A 23833-nucleotide genomic window follows, 5' to 3' on the forward strand; every position below is an offset into this window, starting at 1 on the left:
CCCATCCTTCCATCGGCGTGGTTCTTGCTTAAGTCTTTGACTCACCTCCTATAAACCGTGTTTATACCTAATTGAGGACCTACTTAGAGTATCATTTTCTCAATTCACATGAAAAATGCATATAATTAGAACAATACACGTCCATAATATGTTATCCATCCAGCGAATGCATCAATTCAGCAATTCTGATTTACTCATAAATCCACATGTGTATCCAGTTTAATACAAAATGTATCTGCCGCATATTTTAAACACAATAAGCGTTAACGGACTGGTACTTCAAAACTTGACGTAAAAAATCGGAAAGGGTGTACAAAATATGCCCTATGAGAGCGTTCCAATCTTTGATTTCTCAGTTGTTCCCCAATATTTCCGATGCCAGCGGTCCATGTCTTATTTTACATCCATGGTCGTTTTGGGCTTATTTCTCGTCTTTGGTGATTTCTCCTCAGCTTTCCTTCTTTACTAACCAGTTTGAAAATCTCGTGCAAATCCATTTATCTTCTCTCTTCCGAGTAGGAGGGATTACCGTATTGTCGCCCCATTGCCTTCCTCTGTGCCTGCCTTAAAAGTACATAGCCGAATTTATCGAGCTTTTTAGTGTGATCCTTTTTATTAGGGGAATCCCCTGCTGTTCGTACATATTCCACACAACGTTTATTTTGTGTTGGCTATACCTTTAGTGGCCCTCCTACTTCTTCCGATGTTTCTCTTGCGTCCATTGCAGTGATACAAATGCATTTCTAGCGTCATTACGTGTGTTTTCCTGCTCGATGATGGACGTGCGTTTTGCCCCTAAATATTGAAGTGCCTTACCTTTAAAATACAACATTTTTACGATGAGTGATGCCCCTTTAACAACTCGCGATCAGAGCTTTCGAGAATATACATCTGTTCATACAGCTGTAAAAACATGCAGCTGTAGAAACATACAGCTGTTCAAACCGCGCAAAAAGTGAGCTTCTCGGGTACTCAGCACCTTGGTCCCTCCCCGGTCGCACGCGCGCCTCTGTCACCCTCGGAAACGAGCCCCTCCGCCCCCCCCCTTCACCCGCGGCGTCCCATCTTCCGCCACCCGCGTGCATAAGCGCCCGCCCTTTGATGAATGGCGGGGGAGGGGCAGAGAGCAAGGGTAGTTGCAATGAATTCCCTTTGAATAAGGACAGTGAAACGGTCAAATCCCGCCTCTACGTTGCAACTCCAAGCATACTATGCTGCAAGCCGTCAGAGGGCAGAGCCATGAGCTTCACTGAGGAACATGAGTGAAAAAGGAGTTCTGCCGGCAGGGCGCCATGCTCTCAACACCTTTAGATAATTTTTTTTAGGTCTTGTTAAAACTTTTAGTCTCGCCACGTTTGAAGAGTCTGCCTTGCTATTGCATTCACCTGACCTCTCGCATTGGCGATTGATTTTTTACAGTTATATCGATCTTGTTTGCAATTTAACTAGACTTTTTCCGAACAAGGAACCTTTTTTGGCAAGCTTTTTCATTGTGATACGTAGGGTGTTTATTTTTGATTGAATGGTCTCTTGCGTCAATGTCCTTTTCGTAAATGGAGGAATAATAATTCCTTAGTACGTTAAGGTCATTTTTAATTAATACCTTAAAATTGGAGCTAACTAGTGTAGTAGTTCTAGAAGTAACCTCATCAAACGTTTTCTTGGAATAGTTAAAAACTCACCAAAAATCTTCTCATGCTGTCAGTGATCGCGATCCTGCATCTAGGTGGTGACATTTCTCCAACCAGTGAGGATGAGACCTATGAAAGTCCGTACGGCAAACACGATTTCTGATTCGTGGCCATCAGCCGATGGAGATCAAGTTTCAGGATTTGTGAGGAAAATTTTTTTTTGAAATATTAACAGATGATATGACTCAATCATGTTATCCTATAATCTAAATAGAAAAATTGACCCTATTTTTCTTCTTTGTTAATAGCACCAATTGCAAGTATGTTTGTAGTAGGTACTTGTCAGTACGTTAGTACATTCGTATCGTTTTCGTCTTTTCTATAAAAAAATTCTTCATTGCAAAAACGAAATTATGGCTCTTATAGATAATAATAATTTAAGCACCTCTAAATGAATATCGATAAAATGGCTTAAAGTTATAATGCATCTTAAATATGTGACGAGAATTCGTACAATATTGTCACAAAATGAATCATTCGGTGTCATTTCCAGTGAAGTCGGAAGTGAAACAATCGCTGGTTATGTTGATTTGACCTGTGGTTCAGGTCATTTTCGCTCTCCTGACTCCAATAAATTCATAAATTGTTATTTCTTTATTTCATTCGAATGACTTAACCAGTCTGTGCTGCGACAATATATTTGCTTGTTGCATAGAGTTTTCCTCTCCCAGCTTTATACTGCGTCTTTCATGTAGATGATGAGACACTTTCAAGATATGAAATTTTTGGGCTATTATTATCTGAGTCCCCGTAAATGCGTAACCAATAAAGTCAATATATGTAAATATATATTCAAAAAATTGAGCGCATCGACGCCATACAAAGAGGTAATGAGATAAAGAAGATCACTGATGATGTCTTGCCTCTTTGTTTTGGTGAAGATCATTACCTCTCGGAGATGCAGAATCGATAGGCGAAGTTACGTCACCGATGCGCCGACTGATAGGTTAAGATCTATGATGCAACCGTCTCTCGTTTGTATTTTATCGTTTTACTTCCAAGTGTCACGCAGACGCTTTCAACTGGCAAAGTCGAATCCGGGAGACTTATCGCGAACGTGTTCAACACTCGCTCTTCGGAATTTCAACCCTCTGCTGTTTTTTCTTTCGTATCATTGTGAGTCAATCCACCCTGTGGGCTTCCCGTCAATAAGAGAACCTGTCGAAAGTGTGAGCGCGCGGAACGTCGCTCCCTTGTCTTCTTGCCGCCTTCGCTTGCGTCCTTCCGTCCTCTCACTCCATCTCCTCTCTTCCCCGCCCCCCCATCTCCGTCCTCAAACTCCCCCCTCCACTCTCCGGTGGAAGAGAAGAGCATCAAGGACCCGCCTCGGGAGAATTTCCCGCGGATCGCACGCACGTCGCCTTTCATATGTTCGCTTCTCGAGGGCGCGAGTGTATGCCGACCGTCTTCTTCAGGGGGAGTGAGGGGCCAGGAACCTCCTCCCCCGCCATCCCCTCTCCCTGCTTAATCTCCCCACGCTGCGCGTGCCCTCTCCTACCCTCTTCCTCAACCTTCGCCCTCGCTTAAGTTCGCCGAACCTTGGTTTTCCTTATTCTTTGTTTTGACTCATTTAATTGCCCTTTTTTTATTCTCTTTGTGATGTTTCTATGCTCTGCATGATATTCTATTTCTTTCCCAGAGCTGAGTGATTCAGATCTCTCTCTTGCCAAGCATCCCGAACACCAGGGCGTGTGAGAGGGAGTGCTACATCACCCGCCGTTCAGATAATTGGCATTGATTAGAATAGGTGCTAGTAATTGGGATCCTCTTGAAGATGGATTGATTGCCGAATTACATGGCGTGTAGCGTAGAGGAGCTAGATTTTTTTAGCGTTGTAATGATAAACTGAGTAGTATAACAAGGTATAAGAGGAACTAGGTTGGGAATAATTCACGGGGCGAAGGTTGAATTACTGATTTAATCTCTTGAATTAATTGGAAGCAGGTCTCTTAAGTGATGATATCGAAAATGCATTATTAACACGATCGTCCTAAGGCAGGTGAGATCATGGCAATAATATTAGGGATATTAAGTGTCGTAATCGACCGGCAGTCGTAAGGTTTCATTTTTCTCACGATATGGGGAAAGAAGTCTTTTTTTCTTTCTAATCTGACTTGTATGTTGTCATTATCTCATCTATCCTTAGTTTGTTGCCCTTTGCAAATGTGACTTGTCCTTTTCAAGTATGTTTAACCAGCAATTAAGAAAAACTTATTTTCGATACTTCATGCCTGGTGTTAAATCACTCTCTGCCAAACATCCTAGCGGTTGCTAGCAGGTTAACATGTATACATACTACCTTGATCAAAAAGTTCCCGGAATAACCACCGTGTGGCGCTCCCATCGTTCCGATTTGAGTTCTGTTTTTTTGTTAAATTGGTACATCTGTTGTTGATATTCCCTTTAAATCTTAGTGTCATAACTTGACATTTGCAAAAGTTACGTAGCCAAGAGTACATCTATCTCTGTGTGTGTTGGCGATTTTTTACAATTGCAGAAATGGATTTAAATTTGCAACAACGAACTTGTATTAAATTTTGCGTAAAAAACGGATTTAGTGGCGCACGGACGTTGGAAATGTTGGAAAAGTGTTTCGGCAACGATTCTCTAAAAAAAACGGTCGTTTACCAGTGGCACGAGCGGTTCAGAAGTGGTCGTGAGTCAATCGAAGATGATGAACGCAGTGGCAGACCATCGACATCGAAAGTCGGTGAAAAAATTGATAAAGTAAAAGAAATGTTGGTCAATAACCGCAAATTAACCATCAGAGAAATAGCGGAGGACTTGAACATTGCCTATGGATCCGCCCAAGACATTGTGGTTAATGATTTGGGTTTCCGTCGTGTAGCAGCAAAGTTGGTGCCAAAAGACCTCAATTTCATGCAAAAAAGAGACCGTGTTGACGTCGCAAAAGACATGATTTGCGAGGCTGAATCCGATCCCACATTCATCAAAAGGATCATTACTGGAGACGAGACGTGGGTTTATGAGTACGACACGCAATCCAGACATCAGGCAAGTGAATGGCGTTCACCAAATGAGCCGAGACCAAAAAACCACGTCGTTTTCAGTCAAAAAAGAAGGCAATGCTGACGGTTTTCATGGATTACAACGGTGTAGTGCATCATGAATTTTTGCCAGAAGGCCAGACAGTAAACAAAGAGTATTATTTGGGCGTTATGAGACGTTTGCGTGAAGCAATTCGCCGAAAGAGACCAGAAATGTGGGCAGAAAACTCGTGGATTTTGCACCATGATAACGCACCGTCGCACAGTGCTATCATTATTCGTAATTTTTTGACGAAAAATGCAACAAATACCATCCAACAGCCACCGAATTCACCTGATTTGGCTCCCTGTGACTTCTTTCTGTTCAATCGAGTTAAAAAACCATTACGGGGAACGCGTTTTAGCAGCCGAGAGGAAGTAATGGAAAAATCGCAGGAAGCACTGATGGACATACCGAAAACCGACCGTAACTTTTGCAAATGTCAAGTTATGACACTAAGATTTAAAGGGAATATCAACAACAGATGTACCAATTTAACAAAAAAAACAGAACTCAAATCGGAACGATGGGAGCGCCACACGGTGGTTATTCCGGGAACTTTTTGATCAAGGTAGTATGCAGCTTCGTTCAATGTGCATGTTCTTTTTCTTCCCCTTCCCAGCTTGCCTGACATTCTCTCCTTCATCAGTCTTCAGCATTCCATTGCCAATCAGAATTAATTCACTTTTCGAATTCGTTAATTCATGTTACCATTCCCAGGACTTCTGCGTTTGCTTTCATTTCCCTCCATTCTTCCCCACACCCTCGTCTGGAAACCTCCAAGATACTCTTTTGTCTTCTTGCCACGATCTAATTTCTTTGGTTCACGTGACTACGACATATCAAAGTGTTCACGAATCTTTTCTGTGCATCCTCACTCAAGGTCGTATGAACTAATATTTCTGCATGCATGGCTGGTGCCCTAACACCCTCTGCCACATACCCTCTAAGGGTATTATGTTCATAAAGATGAACGATCCTGCCATCAATTTTAGCCCCTCCTAGAAAATGTGCATTAAAAAAGTAGAATACGTTGTTTGGGCTCATATTGCTTAGACTATGCCTCCGTGCCTATATAGGAACGAATTTAAGTTCCCAACATGACTATGAAGAATGTGAACTCGTATATTTACTCATACGCGCCAATAACATTCACGTATGACTATCGACATCGTTCAATAAATGTGTCTCTGTAAGTCATAAAATATTGTTTTTCTTACGAATATAGTATATTCGGGAGCTTGGGTTTGAAGTTATATTGATTATATTTCATGCGAGGGAAGAGCGAGTACGGTGGGGTAACTGCACTCTGGTGCATTTCATAGTCTCATCTGGTGATGTTAAGATTATATTATTGGAGCTTGATGTTTGAACGAATTAAAGTCCATCATGCGAATAGTTTTTGGTGTGAATTGTTGCTCAGCGACGATGACCACCAACTGTCAGATATCCCCGTTCCCTGAAAGCCTTCGGGAGTCTTGTCTACTTCGTCCGCTCCATATTGAATTCCATTTGTTGAGTAAAACACAATTTTCACCATTATGGCATCAGAATGAAAGAACATTTTCCGACTTGAATATGTGAAATTAAATCGTGATAGGGAGTGATATAGCAACACGGTATTTCAGTATAATATGTCAGTCACAAATGAGACGTTGAGATTGCGTGCTTCCACGGCCCAGTTTTCAGTTTTGAGTTAATTCATTTTTGCCATGCAAGGCATCATTTTTCCCTCGTACGATGCCAGACCACAGGAGTAGGAGACAACTTTCGACAAATTGAACGTCCCGAATGCCATTAGTGAGAAGTTACTCTAATGGCTAGTGATCTAACACCCCCTGCCACATACTCTCATGAGGCTTTTATAAATGGAAAATCTAAATCAATCCAGTGTGAAACATGTGAAACGAAATGTGAAGTATTAGTTCTTCATTCTTCATTTTTACCGAAAATATTGTTGGCTCGCGTATTGACTTCCCACCCCTAGGGCCCGGGTTTGAATCCTGATGGTGGAAGAATATTTCTGAATATATTCTCAACCCATTTTTGGATGCTATGTGGATGGCACTTCAAGTGGAGAACGCCGTCCGTTTGAGGGGACATTAAACTGTGGGCTCCTCGGAGCCTTTCGTAAAGAGATAGCTCATGCTTTCGCCGGAATACTCTCCATCCTTCCTACAACTATTCCCTGAACGCTCTGCATCTAACAAGTTACCCACCTATCCCTAATGGTGTGAATGACCTTAGCTGTCGCCCGTCTTCCCTAATAGCTACTAACGACTTCTCTTCGTTGTGATGGTTTCGGGTGGGAAATTGCTGCTTCCTTGTAAAGTAAGTGTGCCCAAGTATGGAAGCAATGAATACTGGATAACGGCTTGCATAATTTGTGCCGCTGTGCCCTGAAACAGATAAATCCAGCGCAGGTCTCAAGGGAAAAAGTAGATTTCGTCACACAGCAATATTGTCTAACTCATAATTTACTATTTTCTTCGGACAATCCCAAAAGCTATGCGGCCGTGATAATGAGTGGAGACAGCGGACCACGACTTTGCTCCAAAAAGTGGAGTCCACTCCAGTTCAACAGTTGTGGGGGGCGGTCGCATTGAAGATGGATGGGTGGGTGGGGGGGGGGAGGAAGGTGTCACATTCCTCGACTGTAGACTGAACACTACTCCCCCTCGTATGAGCCCAGTGCCGGGCTCCGACAGCCACGTGCGCGGGGAGGGAAGTGGGAAATATATGTACATTCCTAAGACCAATAATATTACTTGGAATGGCCGCATTTAGTGCTAGCGAGTTCTATTTTTCTGTTGTAAATTTTGCCCGAGTACTAAACTATTTGGCGCCGTTATGTTTATTGCTGGTTGTTTAATCTGTCATTCACTCTTATAGAATCACCAAAATGGAGTCGCACATTAATCGGTGTGTAAGTTCTGTCGACTGTTGAGTCGGAATAAGTGTTCGTATTCAGTTTACAAGGTACCGAAATAACACCCTAGAACACTATCCCTCTTCTCTTTAATACTGTATTTCGCACTAGGCAATGTTTCCTGCGTTGTAGAAATGTTGTGTTTTATAAATTCCGTTCTTATTGTTCAACTTTGATTCCATTTATGGATTTTTTAAATAACTGAAGCCATTGAGTAGTCCTTTAAGTATGAAAAATATTTTCTTCTTTGGACTGGATTTCCAATTTTGTGTCTCCCATGTTTCTCCCCCATGCGACTGCACGACCCCCACAACTTTGTAGTATCTGTGTTTTCGCTTCATAAAAATGTTTCCTTTGCTCAATTTCTGTCACGGTAACACTTCGATCGGATTTTTTCCTTTTAACTTTAGTAGAAGGTGACTACCCGTTTCTATTTCTGTTTGATTATGTATTGATTTTTCAATTATTTGATTTGTGTGTCGTCTCTAATCAATGTTTTCCTTTTCTTTATAGGTATGTGTTATTCGTCACGAGGTCTTTTGATGGGTCTACCTTGTAATATGGGAACCGTGAGTAAAAAGTCTCTCTTTCGAAAAATATCTACTGGTCGTTCTTTAATGTTAATATATCTTACAAATAATACCGCCGGCGTAATCGCACACACGTAAACACACTGCCGTACTAAAACGAGCTGTTGAAAGTTGTTTTCGTAGCTCAGAGTTATCCTTAGAACTTTAATAGACTCTTTAGCAGGCAGTGTAGGTCATCATTAGGATATTCGTTGTTACACCTATACAATTGAAATTCGTGCAAGGAAAATTGTTTGTCTACTGCAAAGATATAGACGAACGATTTTTCTAGTTTAAGGTCATTTTATTAGTTAGGAGTTAAAATATAGGCTCATAAGAACAGGTTATAAATTAAGCTTCTTTAAACTCGGTTTGTATAGACTATTTTTTAAATACACGGCAGCAATAGAAACTAGATTTAGCAAATTATTCGGTGCAAGGAAATCGGAATGTTCAATATGTATTTGTGAAAGCAGCAAAGTTTTACGTCTCCAATGAGCGTGCTTTAAATATATGGTGGACTGGTTCTTAGTTGTGGGTCATCATAAAAACTTAAAAACGTGGCTTTTTCGCTTTACAAAGGATCTCTTTGGAAAAGAAATAGAATTCTTTATTTTCTTTACAGTTACTGAGATTTATCCCATGTCTTTCTTTGCTTCGCGTGATATATTTCCTGCTACTACTACAGCCGACGGCATATCCCTTCGATGCTGATCTTGGGGTTAATATCATATTAAAAAACTATTAAAAATATACTTATAATTGACCTGGAAAGTACTTCACAGGCCGCTGGCCAGTGAAGCCCGACGGCAAGGATTCGCCTCTCCCTCTTTCTCACAAGTTCTGTCTGCGTCCTTCTCCTCCCGTCCCTGCAGCCAGACGCTGAAATGCCTGTTGAAGTGCGACCAGCGGAGGGAGAAGCTAATTGCATCTCGTAACTTACTTTGAACTCGCAGTCCTTGACCTGCAGTGGTCCACGGCGGCATTTCATCTGATGCGAACTTTGTTACAATTTGTCCGTCGTTACGACAGTCATAAATATGCACTCCATAAAAGTTTAATTTTTGATCTTAGGACCAGGATTTGCTTAACGTCTCAGTTAGCTAGATATCAAATAAGCTTACTGGCACTTCAGTTTAAGAGAGCGTATTATGGCAATTAACTATCCTTTGAATACAAAACTATGGGACATTACATGTTTAGCTTAAGGCTGTCAGTATAGTACAATTCCATTATCTTTTGTTGTATAATCCCACCGAATTTCATGCTAACTGTGGCGATTTTATATATATTTGGAGACAATAAAAGTTCAAGAAATGGTAAAACTAGCAATAGAATCGAACTTATCTCACTAAAATGCCTTGTTCATGTTTAAATTGGAGATTAACCATTAAGTGATAACACAAATAGATCGAAAGCATACGCGCTGAAATTGAAAAAAATGGATGTAGAAAATATAGATAATGGTTTGGAAAGTAGCATTAATGTAGGTTTTCTATTACGTACTTCATAGAAATCATAATTTCTTCCTCTTGATAAAATGTATCATGCAACTGCTGCTCACAGCTATCGACAATTTGTTCTGATCAATATAGTGATGCAATCTATTTTGTTTGTGAATACCGACCAGTTTAATTTAATATATTGCCAGCAAATTTTTGAAAGTCCCATTTGAAAATTGTGTCAAGTTATGAGTACTCTAGAGTGTAATCCACTCTTCATCATCTGTGAACAAATCCCGTAGTAGTAGTAGTAGTATTTAGGGGAGGCGACCGACAGCTAAGGTCATTTGCGCCATAGGGGATGGACAGGAAAGGATGAAGGGTGGAGAGAAACCCGGCGTCGGCATTAGCCTACTCTTTACGAAAGGCGCCAAGGGGTCCGCAGTTTAACGTCCCATCCGACGGACGGCGTACTCACTCAAAGTGCCCTCCACAAAGCACCTCAAGTAGGGATCGAGATACCTCTGAAAAATATTCAACACCGCCGGGATTTGAACCCGCGCACTCACGGTGGGAAGCCAGTGCGTTAGCCCCCGCACCATCTCGATCCCCACAAATCCCGTTCTTATCTAACATATGCATTTTACTCAGCTTATACAAATGGGAAAATTTACTGTAAATTATTTCGAATATGTTTTTGTGATTTACGTGCAGGAAAAACTCTCACGAAGTTTGCCATGTCTAATTGTTCAAGAGTAAAATTAAATGTTTATCATAGTGATGATTAATTTAATGATGCCCGAAACGTTATATTAATTTCAAAAGTGAGTGGAAATCATTCAGAGATATGTACATTAAGTTTGCAAAAAAAATTTTTCCAGCCTCAACATTATTTTTTAAGCATAAATGCGTTAACCTGTAAGTGATGGTGGTACTTACTGCGTCAACAATTGCAGCGAAAATATCGCAAGCCAAACACAACATCACTATGAGTTTACCGAAATGACTATTTTCTCAACAGCGTTTCTGAATGATCATCATCTTTGTCTTCGTAATTAAATCTGCTATAACATGATAACATTGATTGATATCAATGACATTATATAGTAATATTTAGCAATACCATAGCAATAACATTGGTTTTTTTATTCTGCCTTAATTAGGACATACTTTTTTCGGATCAATGGTATTCAATCACATAGATTGATACCTTTTTAATACAAAATATTTTGAATTTGTATTAAATCTTCTCTGCTATCATAATATAATTCTATAAGAACAGGGCACTACCACAATGATAAATCTCACTGTGATCAGTGATACATGAATTGCTTTAATTTTGTGGAAGATTAAGTCAAACTTCTCATAGATATTCCTTGCTAATGTGCAGTAATGAACTTTTACATATTTATGATGGTGCAACACCATATGAACGTATTTATGATAATGTACCACTATATGAAAATAAACCAATGCGTTGGAAGCTGCATTGGTATTCCAAATCATAATTATTTCATCACTACATAACGTACGAATATACTGTCATAAAAGAATAAACAAAAATAATCGAAGAATTGCCGCGCATAAATGACATGAATAAACCTGGGATACTTACCCCTCGCATGCTTGGGTTCACAAAACAATGCCCTAATAGTGCTCCTATGAATTTGTGAACCAATGCCAACTCAAGTTCCTTCCTAGTTACTATTGTAAATAGAATACATTGGTATGGTTTTATGTTAATGCTTATAGTTTAAAAGAGGATAATCATGCATAATTTACGGTTAATACCTAGCATTATTATATTTGATTCTTAGTAAGCTAAATTTCACCGGATTACCATAGTTGTATGGTGACATTAGGCAACATGATGAACTCTATGAAATAACCTTTTTCTTCCGATTATATTGGTGATTATTATTATAAATATGTATTATATACGAAAACCTGAGGTTACTTAACATCCAACGTTATTAGTTTCCAAGCGTAAGGAATGTGGATTTTTTTTGTAACTCAACCGTTGTTTCAACACGTACAGTAATACTTAAATGGAAGTAACTAATTTATATGTTACTGTCGCAGACAAAGCTCTTCTTTTAAGCAGGTAAAACACCGTATAGGTCAACTAAACAAAATCATCTCTTAATAAGTAAACATCAGCACACACTTGTCGCTACAAATGCATACCGAAAGCCGTTAACGTTCTTTGATAAATAAACTAATATAATATAGAAGTATGATAATAATTACTGAATTCTGCTAATAATATGTATAATTATTCCTCGAAGAAAGACTGTCTTGTTACCCGAGAAGTATATAACACCCCGATCGAGTTTTGGCGTTAAATTTGATAGAACTTGCCCGGATGTCACGGACGGCATACTAGAAAGAGATTCCCGCGCATTGTGGAATCTTCGGAATTTGCAATGCAAAGTGGAACGGCAAAAGTAGAGAGAGCTAATTAGTATTCAGCTTACGTGGATGAGAAAACCTCGGTAATCGCACGGCTGAATTATTCATCGAGCTAATTGATGTGCACTATCACTAATTGCGTCAACCTACTTACGTTCACAATTTAAGATTTTCATTGCCGAAAATGAAATATTTCCATCATCAAGTGATAATTTCGTCAGAGTCTTAGTTTGGTTGACTTTTATTTTATCATATTTAACTTCCTTAAGCGGTACACAGCCATAAATATTTCTTGAACATCTTTCAGTTTAGTCCTTACTAGAGACTTGATCCTGAAACTAAATAAACTGAGTGTTTCACAATATATGCAGTTTCAACAAAGAGTCATAATACACTTTTTTTGCTTATCAGGCATTTAAAAACTAAACAATGACTCCAGCCGAATTTCATGACACTAGCTATTAAGAACTGGTATTTGGCCTGTGTTAAACGTATCAGTTGGCTGGTTATGAGATAAGTTAACTGACAGTTTAAATAATGAGGCCATTGAGAGAGCTGTCAGCAGTGTATAATTCAATCGAGTTTTGTTTGCATCTTATGCAACCCATTTTCAGTTTTAGTCTTGGTAATTTCATTAACGTTTGAGGACTTTAAAAAAAATTCTAAATTGCTAAGCGGTCCAGTGGAGTGCTCCTATTCTAAATAAAGTGCCATGATGATAAATTTGATTTATTTTGATGTAGTTTTGAGGTTGGTCACCCAATGTACGCAATATAAGTACTTAGTTTGATCACTGAAGTAATATAATCATTTTTTCCGAAAAACTAACCTGTATATTAATATATCCGGTGAATTTCACAAACACCATTTAGAAATGATTACTGAATAACAATAAACTGCCAAATTGTAGTAATTTCCTTAATAACATATTTTTAAAGTCATATTGTAGTCAATTTTTTATCAGGATGGTGTAAGCTCTTAAGATTCTTCACGTATGCATTTACTATGTGCGAGTGTACTTGCGGCGTACAGCAGATTGTGAGCCGACTCACCCGATAGCACATGAAGACTACCAACTGCTCATTATCATTTCCGACACATGCAAACAATAATGATTAATGCTTGATCAGTATTTGCCCAAACATAGCTTGTTATGGGGTATAAAATGCCATGGAAAACTGAAATAATTCCCATGAAAACGGAAAATTCAGGGAATTTCTCGATAACAGAATATACTTAACCAGTTTCTTTTATGCTTAACCAGCGAACTCCCATGCTATGTGTGAAAGAAACTCGGCCGCTGCCGCCCTCGCGGGACGTGTCCCCGTTAGGGTGGGGGTCAGTCCCCCTTGATGGGTGGGCTCTGGCGCCATGCGTGTGTTTGTGCCGTCCTAACAGAGATGCACTCGGTGGGCTACGCTTCTGCCGCGAGAGAAAAAGGTCAGCGGGTTAGCAAGTTTCTCAGAGGTGTGTTTCTCTGCAGTTTATTTTGCACCGTTTCTTTTCCACGCATCGCAAGGAAGGAGAAAATTGTTAAGTTTTACGCTTGTCCATGAGTGAAACGGGCGCCGTTGGTGTGGCTCCCAGGACACCACCGACTACCGAAGTCATCACAAATAGCAATCACAGGTTGCCAGTTGTTAAATTGTTTCGATTCGCTGCTGTAATTCATCTATATCCACACAACACCCTGCAATCTACCGCAATTGCGGGTGGCAGAAGTGTTAGTGCACCTGGCATTCGTTCGGTAATGTGCACTCACAGATAAATTTTAAGATACATTAGCATTAACATACGTACTTATCTACACTATGGCATAATGGGTTTGTCTGAGAAAATCGTTAAATTTAGCTTTTGATTGAAAAGTGTGGGGGTGCTTTTTTACGATTGTGTTTCTTGCAGGAAGGGTAAATTTGGACCGGTTCTTGAATGTAATATTGCTGGTGTTTTTAACCTGGCAGTCCATGTGCCAATGTGGTGTTGGCCGTGACGATTCCCTCTTCAGTGTCACTCGCGAAATAGCTGTTCTCTTGGAGATTCGGCTCTCATCCTTTCTATTAACGCGACCAACCCAGACTTGCAAAGTTCCTCAGTTGTCGGTGCATCAAAAATACGCTCACTCTAAACGCACTGTGCTTACTCTTTGTGTCATTGTATGACTGCTTTCCCTACTATCCTTTCGTCTTGTACGCCCATTCAGTCCTCTGGCAATGGGTGAAATAGCTCCTCTTCGAGCGCCCTTTCTTGGTCAAAGATTCTTTGAGAATATGTCTGAGGGACTGAATTCCTGGGATGTATGTCGTGCAAATGGAGAGGATGTGTGAGTTAGTTTCTGCGGAAGGTTAGGCGGGTGTAAGTGTTGGAGGAGTGTTTTTTGATGAGAAGGGACAGCATTGGAGGTGAGCGTTGTGTAAATTGTGAAAGAATGTGTTCAGGGAGTTTAGGTTATCACAGATACGGTGACCGCGGTTGGAGAGCGAGTATGAAAGAGAGCGTTTGGTGTGCGATGAGGGGCAGCTAGTGTAGTGGAGGTATTTTTGTTTGCTGGTGGATTTAATGTGGACGGAGGTGTTGAAATTTTGACGAGTGAGAGAAATGTTAGCACCAAGAAAAGTAATTTCTTAGGTGGAGTAAGGGGTGGAGGTGAAGGAGAAAGAATGGCGGAGGGAATGAATGTTTCAAGGTAATCCATGCTATGTGGCCAGAGCAGGAATATATCATATACGACTGGCCCGTGGGAGAGGTTGCGGGGGGTGACTGGAAAAGAAGCTTCTTACGAGGAGGCCACGGTTGAGGTTTGTGTATGTATGAGGGGCTGACTCTTCTGCCCATCGCACGGTCTTTTACCTGAAGATAGTGCTTGTTGTGGATTCCCTTGAAACATTCATTTCGTAACTTTTGAAACATTTTTATCGTAAGCGACAGGTGTAAATCAAATGGAGAAGCTTCGGCTGTTTTTTCGCGAAGAAAAAGTGAATTCTTAAAATGTTAGGTGTTGTGGGCTAAGCTTCCACATCGTCATACTCCACTTCATTTACTTAAGTTATCAAATTCAAAATTGGGTTATCAAATTACTCTTACAATTGAGTAATATTTGTTAGGAGATATTTTTACTTCCAACTAATGAACTCTCTTAAAGTTGTCTGCTGCTTTCACCATTGCATTTATATTGTTTATTGTTCTTCCTTATTCGGTTCTCCAGCACCAGCATGCACTCTAAGCATTATTTAGTTAATTAGTGAATTTATTCGTTGACTCTGTTGTCATTATGTAATTTTAAAAGCCTTTTTGTGTACTTAAAGCATGGTGTTAGTTCCGTAAATAAATAGTATTATTACTGTGAATATTACTGATATGAAAGAAAACCTACAGTTATGGAAAATAATTGTGAAGGTTTCATGCACAGAAAAAAGCTTGTATATAATGTACTTGGAGAAAAGATTGAAATAGTTCCAAATCCGTAAGAATTGAATGTGTCCCGTTGACGTCCGAAATTCTAATTTGTTATTTTGGCGCTTACGGTTCGTGGTGTGGAATTTCTGGAGTTTTTGTTGATAGAATTTCGTCTGCGTTCGTGCGATTGTCCCTCTGGTATCGCCGCGGAGTGGTGCGGGACAAAACAGTCGAGTGGCGACTTCGCGCCGCGAAGTCCATTAATTACTGCCGGGCGTTTCATCACTTCCTTTCGCGAGAGCCTCTCATTCCTTCGCCCGTGTTCTCATCGGCGTGTTTTATCTCTCCCCAGGCTCGGAAGGGAGTTTTAAAAGGAGGGGGGGTCCCTTGGGCGTGCGCTGATGCTCCTCGGCGGGGGCGCGTTACACCCCCCTCCCCCCGTACGCACCCTGCCTCTGCCACCTCCTCCCCTTGCACTCCTTCCCCCCGCAGTTTGAGCGGGCCCCAGAGCTCTGAACGCGTCTTTCTCTCCTATCTGAATAATTGATGCGTGCGTCGATCGCGCAGAGGGAACAATGCGAACTGAGTTGCCTTTTCGCGAGACGTCGGTCGCGCCCCCTCTCTTGTTCGTAGAACGAGTTAGCACGACAGGGACTGATTCCATCTTACTCCGCAAGCCGCCACTAAGCACATGGCAGGGGGTAAGTCAAGTCACCAGGCAGTCGATTAATCGGTAAAAATGGGAGTAGTTAATGAGAGATTTGGAAAGATCGATTTGTTAGACGTTATGTTCCCTGCTGGGGTCGTCTCTACTACTGTGAGGAAAAAAACGATGCCAAAAATCGATCGGTTCGGCAGTCAGATTCCTTCTTTACTTCTCGCTTCGGTCTTCCCATTCAGCGTAATGCAGCGCTAAAATCATTCCTTCTCTGTGTTAGAGTTAATCCCCGAATTAAATGAAAGCGATAACGTACTTTTCCACACTATTTATTTGGTTTGGTACAATGTGTTTCACCGAGATACGGCATCATCAGGTACAAATTTGTAATAAGATACGTGTGGTGTATATATAGACACAGTATGTGATGTGTGGGATTGAGTTGGGAATTTACCACTCCCCTGATTTCTTGTCGTACCCCATCGCCCACCCCTCCCTCCGGCTAACTACAAGTTTACTTCCTATCGGACCCTGGTTCCCTCGAAATAATCAATTCCGATTGAGCTCCACCTCACTCCCACCTATCACACTTTAAGATGAGTTTTTAACCAATGCGATAAAAAAACTTTTTTCTTTCGAAAATATCCCGAGTATTGGTTTGTCGAGGGATTATTTAGCTAGAACTTTCAATGCTGCCCCGCAGTTCTTCTCAGCAGCGTTCTTTCCCCGTGGTAGTTCATTGGGTTATCGTTGAGCCCCGAGTTAGGCCTCCGCGGGGACCTCGGAGGCAGCGAGGAGAGTTTTCTGTGGAACCGACGAAGAGGACAACTGCGAAGGAGTTGGGGCGGTAGGGGACCAGAGGCGGGCGGGCAGCACCCCTTTAAACCCCACCCGTTCTGGACCAGGGGTGGTGCCGTTGTCTCTGGTATGTGCGCTGCTCCAGTGGTGCGTTTCGCTCGGCATGCATTCGCCTTTTCACTTCTTTCACATTCCACACCCTTCGCCCTCCCGCACCTCGTTTAGGGGAACTTAATTACCTTGCCTTTCTTCTTTTGGTCGTTTCTTTGCGTCGGGGAACTCGTGCGTCGGCGCTTCGTGTTTTCAATTTGGGGTAATTTTTAATTGTAACGATATCGCACCATTTGCAAACCCATCGAGGTGAAGACTGTCTTTTGTGGCAGTGGTAGCAGCGAATGACTTCGAGCCACTTACGAACGGATAAGGCATAACTACTGCTTTCCCCGCGGGCTCGGTGTCACCGCTTTTCAGTGTCGCTTTTTTAAGCTCGAATTCACACGAATCATGCCGATGATGCGTGCGTCTCCTAGGGTTCCATCTGGGATTTCAGCGGAAGAACGGTTAACGAGGCGTGGAACACTGCTGATGAAATTAATGCGCATACTTGAGCATTAGAATCGAGCGTTTTATGAAATGTAAAGAAAAGGAGACATTATTGAGGTGCGTATCAGTGCGAATTTTGAGTAAAGTGTACACCAAGTAATGGATCTAACATCAACTTAGTTGCACGTTAGACACAAGAATAGTTGTACTTTTTACTTTTGGCACGGTGTCAAATTGTCAATGTCTTTTGCTCGGTAGGCCCAATTTAAATACCTTTCAATATAACGGAACCTAACGAAATCGGTTTGATTGCCAAATTAGATCGTGTACTTCGTAGATGCACTACGGTAGTAACAATCTCGTTGCGTGTCCAGATTATAGAGTAACTGGAAGTAAGTGGAATCAGGTCATCAAAGGCCTATATTTTTCTCGATTCACTAAAATATTGATTGAATTCTCTGACTGATTTTTTCCGTTTATTCCTCAATCAGTATTTTGCCGATGTTGATTGGTCGTTGATTGAACATAATGCTTATATTGCGTTTTAGTATGGCCAGCTGTCTCCAAGTGGATGAGGGCTTCTAAGTTGCCTGACTGAAAAAATATAGAGCCTGAATCGGAAATGAAGAGTCATGAGCCCTCAGAACAAACTCCTTTTGTGTTTCCCTTTTATTTTTGTATGAATTTTAAAATTATGCTTGCTCCCAAATCCGAAATATTTGGACAGAGATGCCTGATTTCCCTAGATATGCTTGCATTTTCATGGGAGCATTCTAAACCGTTTTCCTCTCCTGCAATGCGGTTGCAGAGAATAATAATTCTCCATTCCCCAACTTTCTCTGTAACTAGTCGTGTTGGTTGGTTCAGGTTTATGAACTAGGCGAATTTCAGTTTTATTGTGAAATGGGTAACGCTTCTAAGGTTAAGTAAAAGTCGCAGCCGTGGAGTAACTCAAAATAATTGCCACCATAATGTTTGCATAGTCGGATAATTTCGCGCATAAGCTACACGTTTGCATGGTCGCACATAAGGTTAAAATATTCACAAAGACTGCATTAAGTTTTCACGGCTTAATATGTCATTCATTAAATTCGGTTGGGAACGATTTTTTACCCATTTTGTTTCCAAATGTATAACTCGCCGGCAGTGATTTTTAACAGGCGTTCTGCTGAGTAAAAAACACATTTTAACATGGTCGAAATCCTTCATGATGAAAGAAGACACTTTGCTTTTCCGCGGGGAGTATTTTTATTGCGACCTAGGCGTCGTTACAGCGTAAAATCTTAACGTCTGCAGATGATGTTACGCTGTAACGTAATCTAGGTCGTAAACAAATACTCTATGTGGAAAAGCAAAGTGTATTCTTTCATCAGGCGTTCTGCTTTTGAATTCGCTAACAGCCTTAGATGTAACGGCTCAACTCTTGCAGTAATAAAATCTAAACCTTTGCAATAACAATTGCAAGTTTATTATACCACTCGTGGGATACATTTTATTTACATATTTTTATATTTATGCAATTATTTATATATGTTTTGTACATTAAGAGGGTATTTAGGGGTGGGCAGTTTCTATTCCTGTGCCGGCTATGATTTCCTAGGTGGATGTGGTACCCGAAAAATCACACAGCTTGGATGGAGCTTATGGTGCCCTGTGAGGTATACAAGAGAATCGAACCCGGGCATGCCTCACTGACCTCAGTAATCCAACGTTCAACCCATGGACTACCGCGTCCCCCCTTTTCTATATATTAGTCTAATAATTCTTCCCAGAACAAGCAGAGCGCGTCCCCCCTTTTCTATATATTAGTCTAATAATTCTTCCCAGAACAAGCAGAGCTTAACCGAATTTAGGCAAATTCTCATCTAGCAAATTTTTCTTTATTGCAGCGTAGAATAAACGAAAGCGTACACAATATCTTTGTACTTCATATTTTGCGGGTTTTTTTGCAAATAAGCCGACTGCGGAACCTTAGGCGCCTCGTCCCAATGGCCCTCGCCATGTTTTCCGCCTCTTGGCGCCTCCCACTGTCTCCCCCCTCCGCCCCCGACATGCACACGCGCGCCTCCGGGGGAATTATTTCTGGAAATTGGTTCCCCCCTCCTCCTCCTCCTCCGCCGCCGCCGCCTCACTTTTTTATGCCCACGTGTGGGTCGATAGAATCATCCTCCACCGCACCACCCAAAACCCTAATAATCTCCCCCCCTCCCCGTCCCGATGATAATCTCACCACCTCCCCGGAGCGCCTTCCCTCCCCCATCCGCGGTCCGATCGTCACTTTTCACACTTCCTCCCCCACCTGGCGCGCACCAGAGGGCAGGTTGCCCTTAAAGCGCCCCTCTTGGCCCCCACTCCCCCGTCGTCACAGCGATGAAAGGTCAGCGACTGGGTGTGGCAGGGGAGTGAGGATATGGGCCGTGCCCGGCTAACAAGTGGCGGGGGGAACAATGCAGCCATTGTTTTAGTCAGGACCCCTCCCCTCTTCCTAATCACCCGAGTCTAAGCGCCCGAGCTGCTCTTATCCCATCCTCCTCCCCCGCCCCCCCCCCCCGAATCACCCCTTTCCGCCCCCATCCCCTCGTCTTCCTCCCACCCACTCGTGTGTCCTCCTTTCCATCGCTCCCTCCACGATAATTATGGACACCCAGCGTGTGTGTGCTCGTGTGTGCGTCGGTTTGTTCGAGTCATTATGATTTGAGGATGATTGTGGTGCTAGTTTATTTGTGTGCTCGCCGGCGTGCTTGGCGGAGGGGACCGAATTGTGTGATCACGCACTGCGCAGTTGTGTCGGCGCACCGCGACATGACGTGTGGCAGGAGGTACAGGTGATTACACGAGATGAAAAGAAGAAAGGCATCCATGCACTATAATTTTAATTAGCCTAATGCAAGGGCGAGTAACCAAACTCTGTGCACACCCCTCCCTCTAGGGCGGTACGCGAACCCGGGCCTCTGGAAAGATCCCACCCCCCTGGCCAGTCCCTAGAGGATTTTTTGTCGGTTGAGTTAAACGTGGATATGTCCGATTGAAAATGAATGCAAAGAATGCAGATACTTACAACTACGATAGAATAACAAAAAATAATCGAAATTAGCGATTCCTAACCGCCCCCAAGTTCAAAAATATTGCGATGAATTTTTTATAGGGATGAAGAGCTCGTAGCGCCACTTTAGGGATATGGGTAGGGGTGGGAATTTAGGAGGAGGGGCACTGGAAGGTGACCGGGCGTCAGCCTCCTCTCAAAGCGAGAGGCCCCGAAGAAAGTGACCATAGTGGACCACTTGTCGGGCAGGCGAGAGTTCGGAGGCGGAGGGAACAAGGAGGGGGGGTGAGGCAGTTGCCGTGACGACTTCGGTCCACTCGTGACCATCACGAATGAATAGAGACACATTCGTTTGGGAGCACATTCTTCGAAGAGACGACCCACGCCGAGCGAGCAACCCCTTAACTCTCCCAGAGGAAAAGAATATGGTGACTGCCGTGATTGATCTTCTGTCGACACAACTTTAATTTAACGCACGATCGCCGCAGCCTTTTTATGAGATGATCATTGCTCGAGCATGAGCGCGACTCGCTTTGTGATTCCTAAACCCCATTCGACGCCTCTCTAAGCTAAGCGGGCATGGTTATACCGTATGTTCCCAGCGTAAGAAGTCGGAGCCTATCACCTCTCTTCCTTCTAATTTTCAAAACAGGAAAGAGTAAAATGAATTTTATGTTCATTCGAAGGGTGTTTTGTTATCGTATCGATTGAATACAGGAACTCGATGATTTTTAACCGGTTGAATTAGTTCCTCGTTTTGTTGACCTCGAAATGGTATATCAAATTGACCAGTACAGCCTTTCTGCATTTTGTCTCCACCTCTTGCACTCCCTGCCAGTCTCCCCTCCTCTTCCAAATTCCGCTGGCTCCAGGCGAAGCGTGGTCGTGTAGACGCAGGCGATCAGCTTCGCTCCGGAGTCGCCGCTGCAATGAGGGAGCCACCGTCGCGCCCATTTCCCGCCCCTCACCATCCCCCCTCGCCTCTCCCCGCCCACACTGCCCTCAACAACCCCTCTTTCGCTATGTAGCCACTGTTCGTTTTCACCAGAACCTTTGTGTTTTTCGTCTTTAGCCATTCTCGTGTCTATTCTTCTGAAAAATAAATGGTCAACAGGATTTTGCGATGCTGGGTAGTTTTGTTTCCACGGTGTCAATCCCCCTCCACCCATCTCTATGGAAGTGTTAAACGGGATTTCACTTTTGTTGGGGACTAGGCCTGTCTCGTGTAATGATAGGGAAATAAGGAGGAAATGACGAGACAGGGTAGCACGAAGGAGAAGAGAAGTAGGCAGGTGAGCACTGTGATATCATTTGGAGTAGGATAGTATTCGTAATCGCCGCTTGATGGGAACTCGTGGATAGGCTGGTGCCAACCATCCGATCTGATCGAAGGACTCAGAATCGATAGATCAGACTAAAGCTCAGGAGAGATCCTTCGTAGTATTTCCCTTAAACATATATGCGCACTAAGTTCAAGGCATTTCGTCGCACCCTTATTGTTATTTCTTTTGTATACGTGTGCACATTATCACTAAGGATCACATGAAGTAAGGGTGTGTAAATGTCTTAAATTGCATCTACTAATAGGGCATAAATAAGAGCAATTAGAAGAGTGCTCTTATCTGGGAAAAACAATGGCTTTAGGTATAGACTCTTCTACAATGTGGAAGGATTAGTTGAGGGGATTGAATGATACCTTTATCTTTTCCAATGATCTCAGCCCAGTGCATGCATCCAAACCATTGATTTCTTGGCCGTAATAGCATTATAGATCTTCTATGCAAGAGGAAGGAGTTCCTGACGAGAGCTTTGCGTAACTTGGTAAAGAAAAGATTAATCTATACATTGATATGGAGCGTATTATTGTGGGAATCGGAAACTTGGTCATTGAGACCAGAGGAAGCGTAGGTTGGAGGCCTTTGAAATGTGGTCGTGGAGAATAATGGAAAATGTAAAGTGTGCGGATAGGAAGTCAAGCGAAGAGGGTCTGAGATAGTAGGGAATGAGAGAGGGTTATTGAGAGAATATTCTAGGGCGAGTGGATGAGGGGCGCTTTGACTGGCGATGGAAGGTGGAAAGAGATGTGGTGCATTGAGGGGAGAATGTTAGTTAGGCGAGAAGGGAGAGGAATGGAGGATGGACGTGTGAGACGACAAGAGCAAAGCGGAAAGCACGCTGAATGGAAGAATGGTTGTTAATTAAAGTGCAAGGTGTGACTTTGCGTCATGTACAGGGTCGCACCTAAAAGTGGTAGGACTGATTTTTTTACAAGAATTTTATTGACGATATACTTACATCGACTTAATAATCTTCAAAGTATGCTCCTTGAGCTGCTACACACTTAGTATAACGTTGCTCCCATTCCCCGTACGCCCGCTGGAAATTTTCTTTGGGGATGCCCTTTGATGGCCCTCGTCGAAGCCTCTTGAACGGCCTTTATCGAGTCAAAACGTCGTCCCTTGAGCTGTCTTTTCATTAGGGGGAAGAAGAAGGAGTCGTCAACGGAAGAAGTGTGCGGCAACGTAGCAACGCCGTATTTGGCCAGGAGCTGTCTGACGACGAGCACGCCATGGCACGGCGCGTTGTCATGATGAAGCACCCAGCAGTTTGCGATGGCCGGTCGGATGCAGACAGACCCAACTGGTCTGCAATTTCTTCACTGGTTAAACGTCGGTCTGTGTTCAGCAGTGTCCTCACTCTGTCCACATTCGTGTCGGTTCTGGCCGTCGACGGCCGTCCGGAGCGTTGGTCGTATTCAACGAGCTCCCTACCCTCTTTAAACAACTTGTGCCACTCAAATGCTGTGGAACGGCTCAAGGCAGTGTCCCCATAAGCCTGCTTGATCATATCGAGGGTCTCAGTTGCCGTCTTCGCACAAAACTTCACGGAATAACGTTGCTCTAAATTCAGATTCATTTTGTTTTTCGACGCGGACAAAAAACTTGCTTCACTAAAAACGGTGTCCTCACTCAACGACAGCCCGCAGGCGACTGAGGTTGGTGTCGGTCTGTTGCTAAGAGCCCCTTCCACCTTACCCTGCCAGGCAGACCCCCTCCACCGCTCCGTTCGCGCCAGAGAAAATCAGTCCTACCACTTTTGGGTGCAACCCTGTATGGTGAGTCCTAGAAATGTATGGTGGCGGTAATTGATCCATTTAAAAACATCGCTTGACCGGTGGACTACCAATAATAATAATAATAATAGAAGCCTTTCATCTCAGTGTTTACCTGTCCACCTGTCAATCGGTCCATTGATTTCCTTCCTCCCCAGCATTATATCCCTTCCTTCAACCCCCACCGCAGACACC

General features: G+C 42.6%; 1 protein-coding gene across 3 annotated transcripts in view; it reads left to right on the plus strand.

Annotated features, from left to right (window-relative positions):
* Window positions 1-23833, plus strand: part of LOC139687425 (mitogen-activated protein kinase kinase kinase 10-like) — a 579116-nt gene that overhangs the window by 448567 nt on the left and 106716 nt on the right. The gene's annotated exons all lie outside the window — the stretch shown is intronic.

The sequence above is a fragment of the Hetaerina americana genome, unplaced genomic scaffold, assembly GCF_022747635.1.
Source record: "Hetaerina americana unplaced genomic scaffold, ioHetAmer1.1.p SCAF_2, whole genome shotgun sequence".
NCBI classification, from domain to species: domain Eukaryota; kingdom Metazoa; phylum Arthropoda; class Insecta; order Odonata; family Calopterygidae; genus Hetaerina; species Hetaerina americana.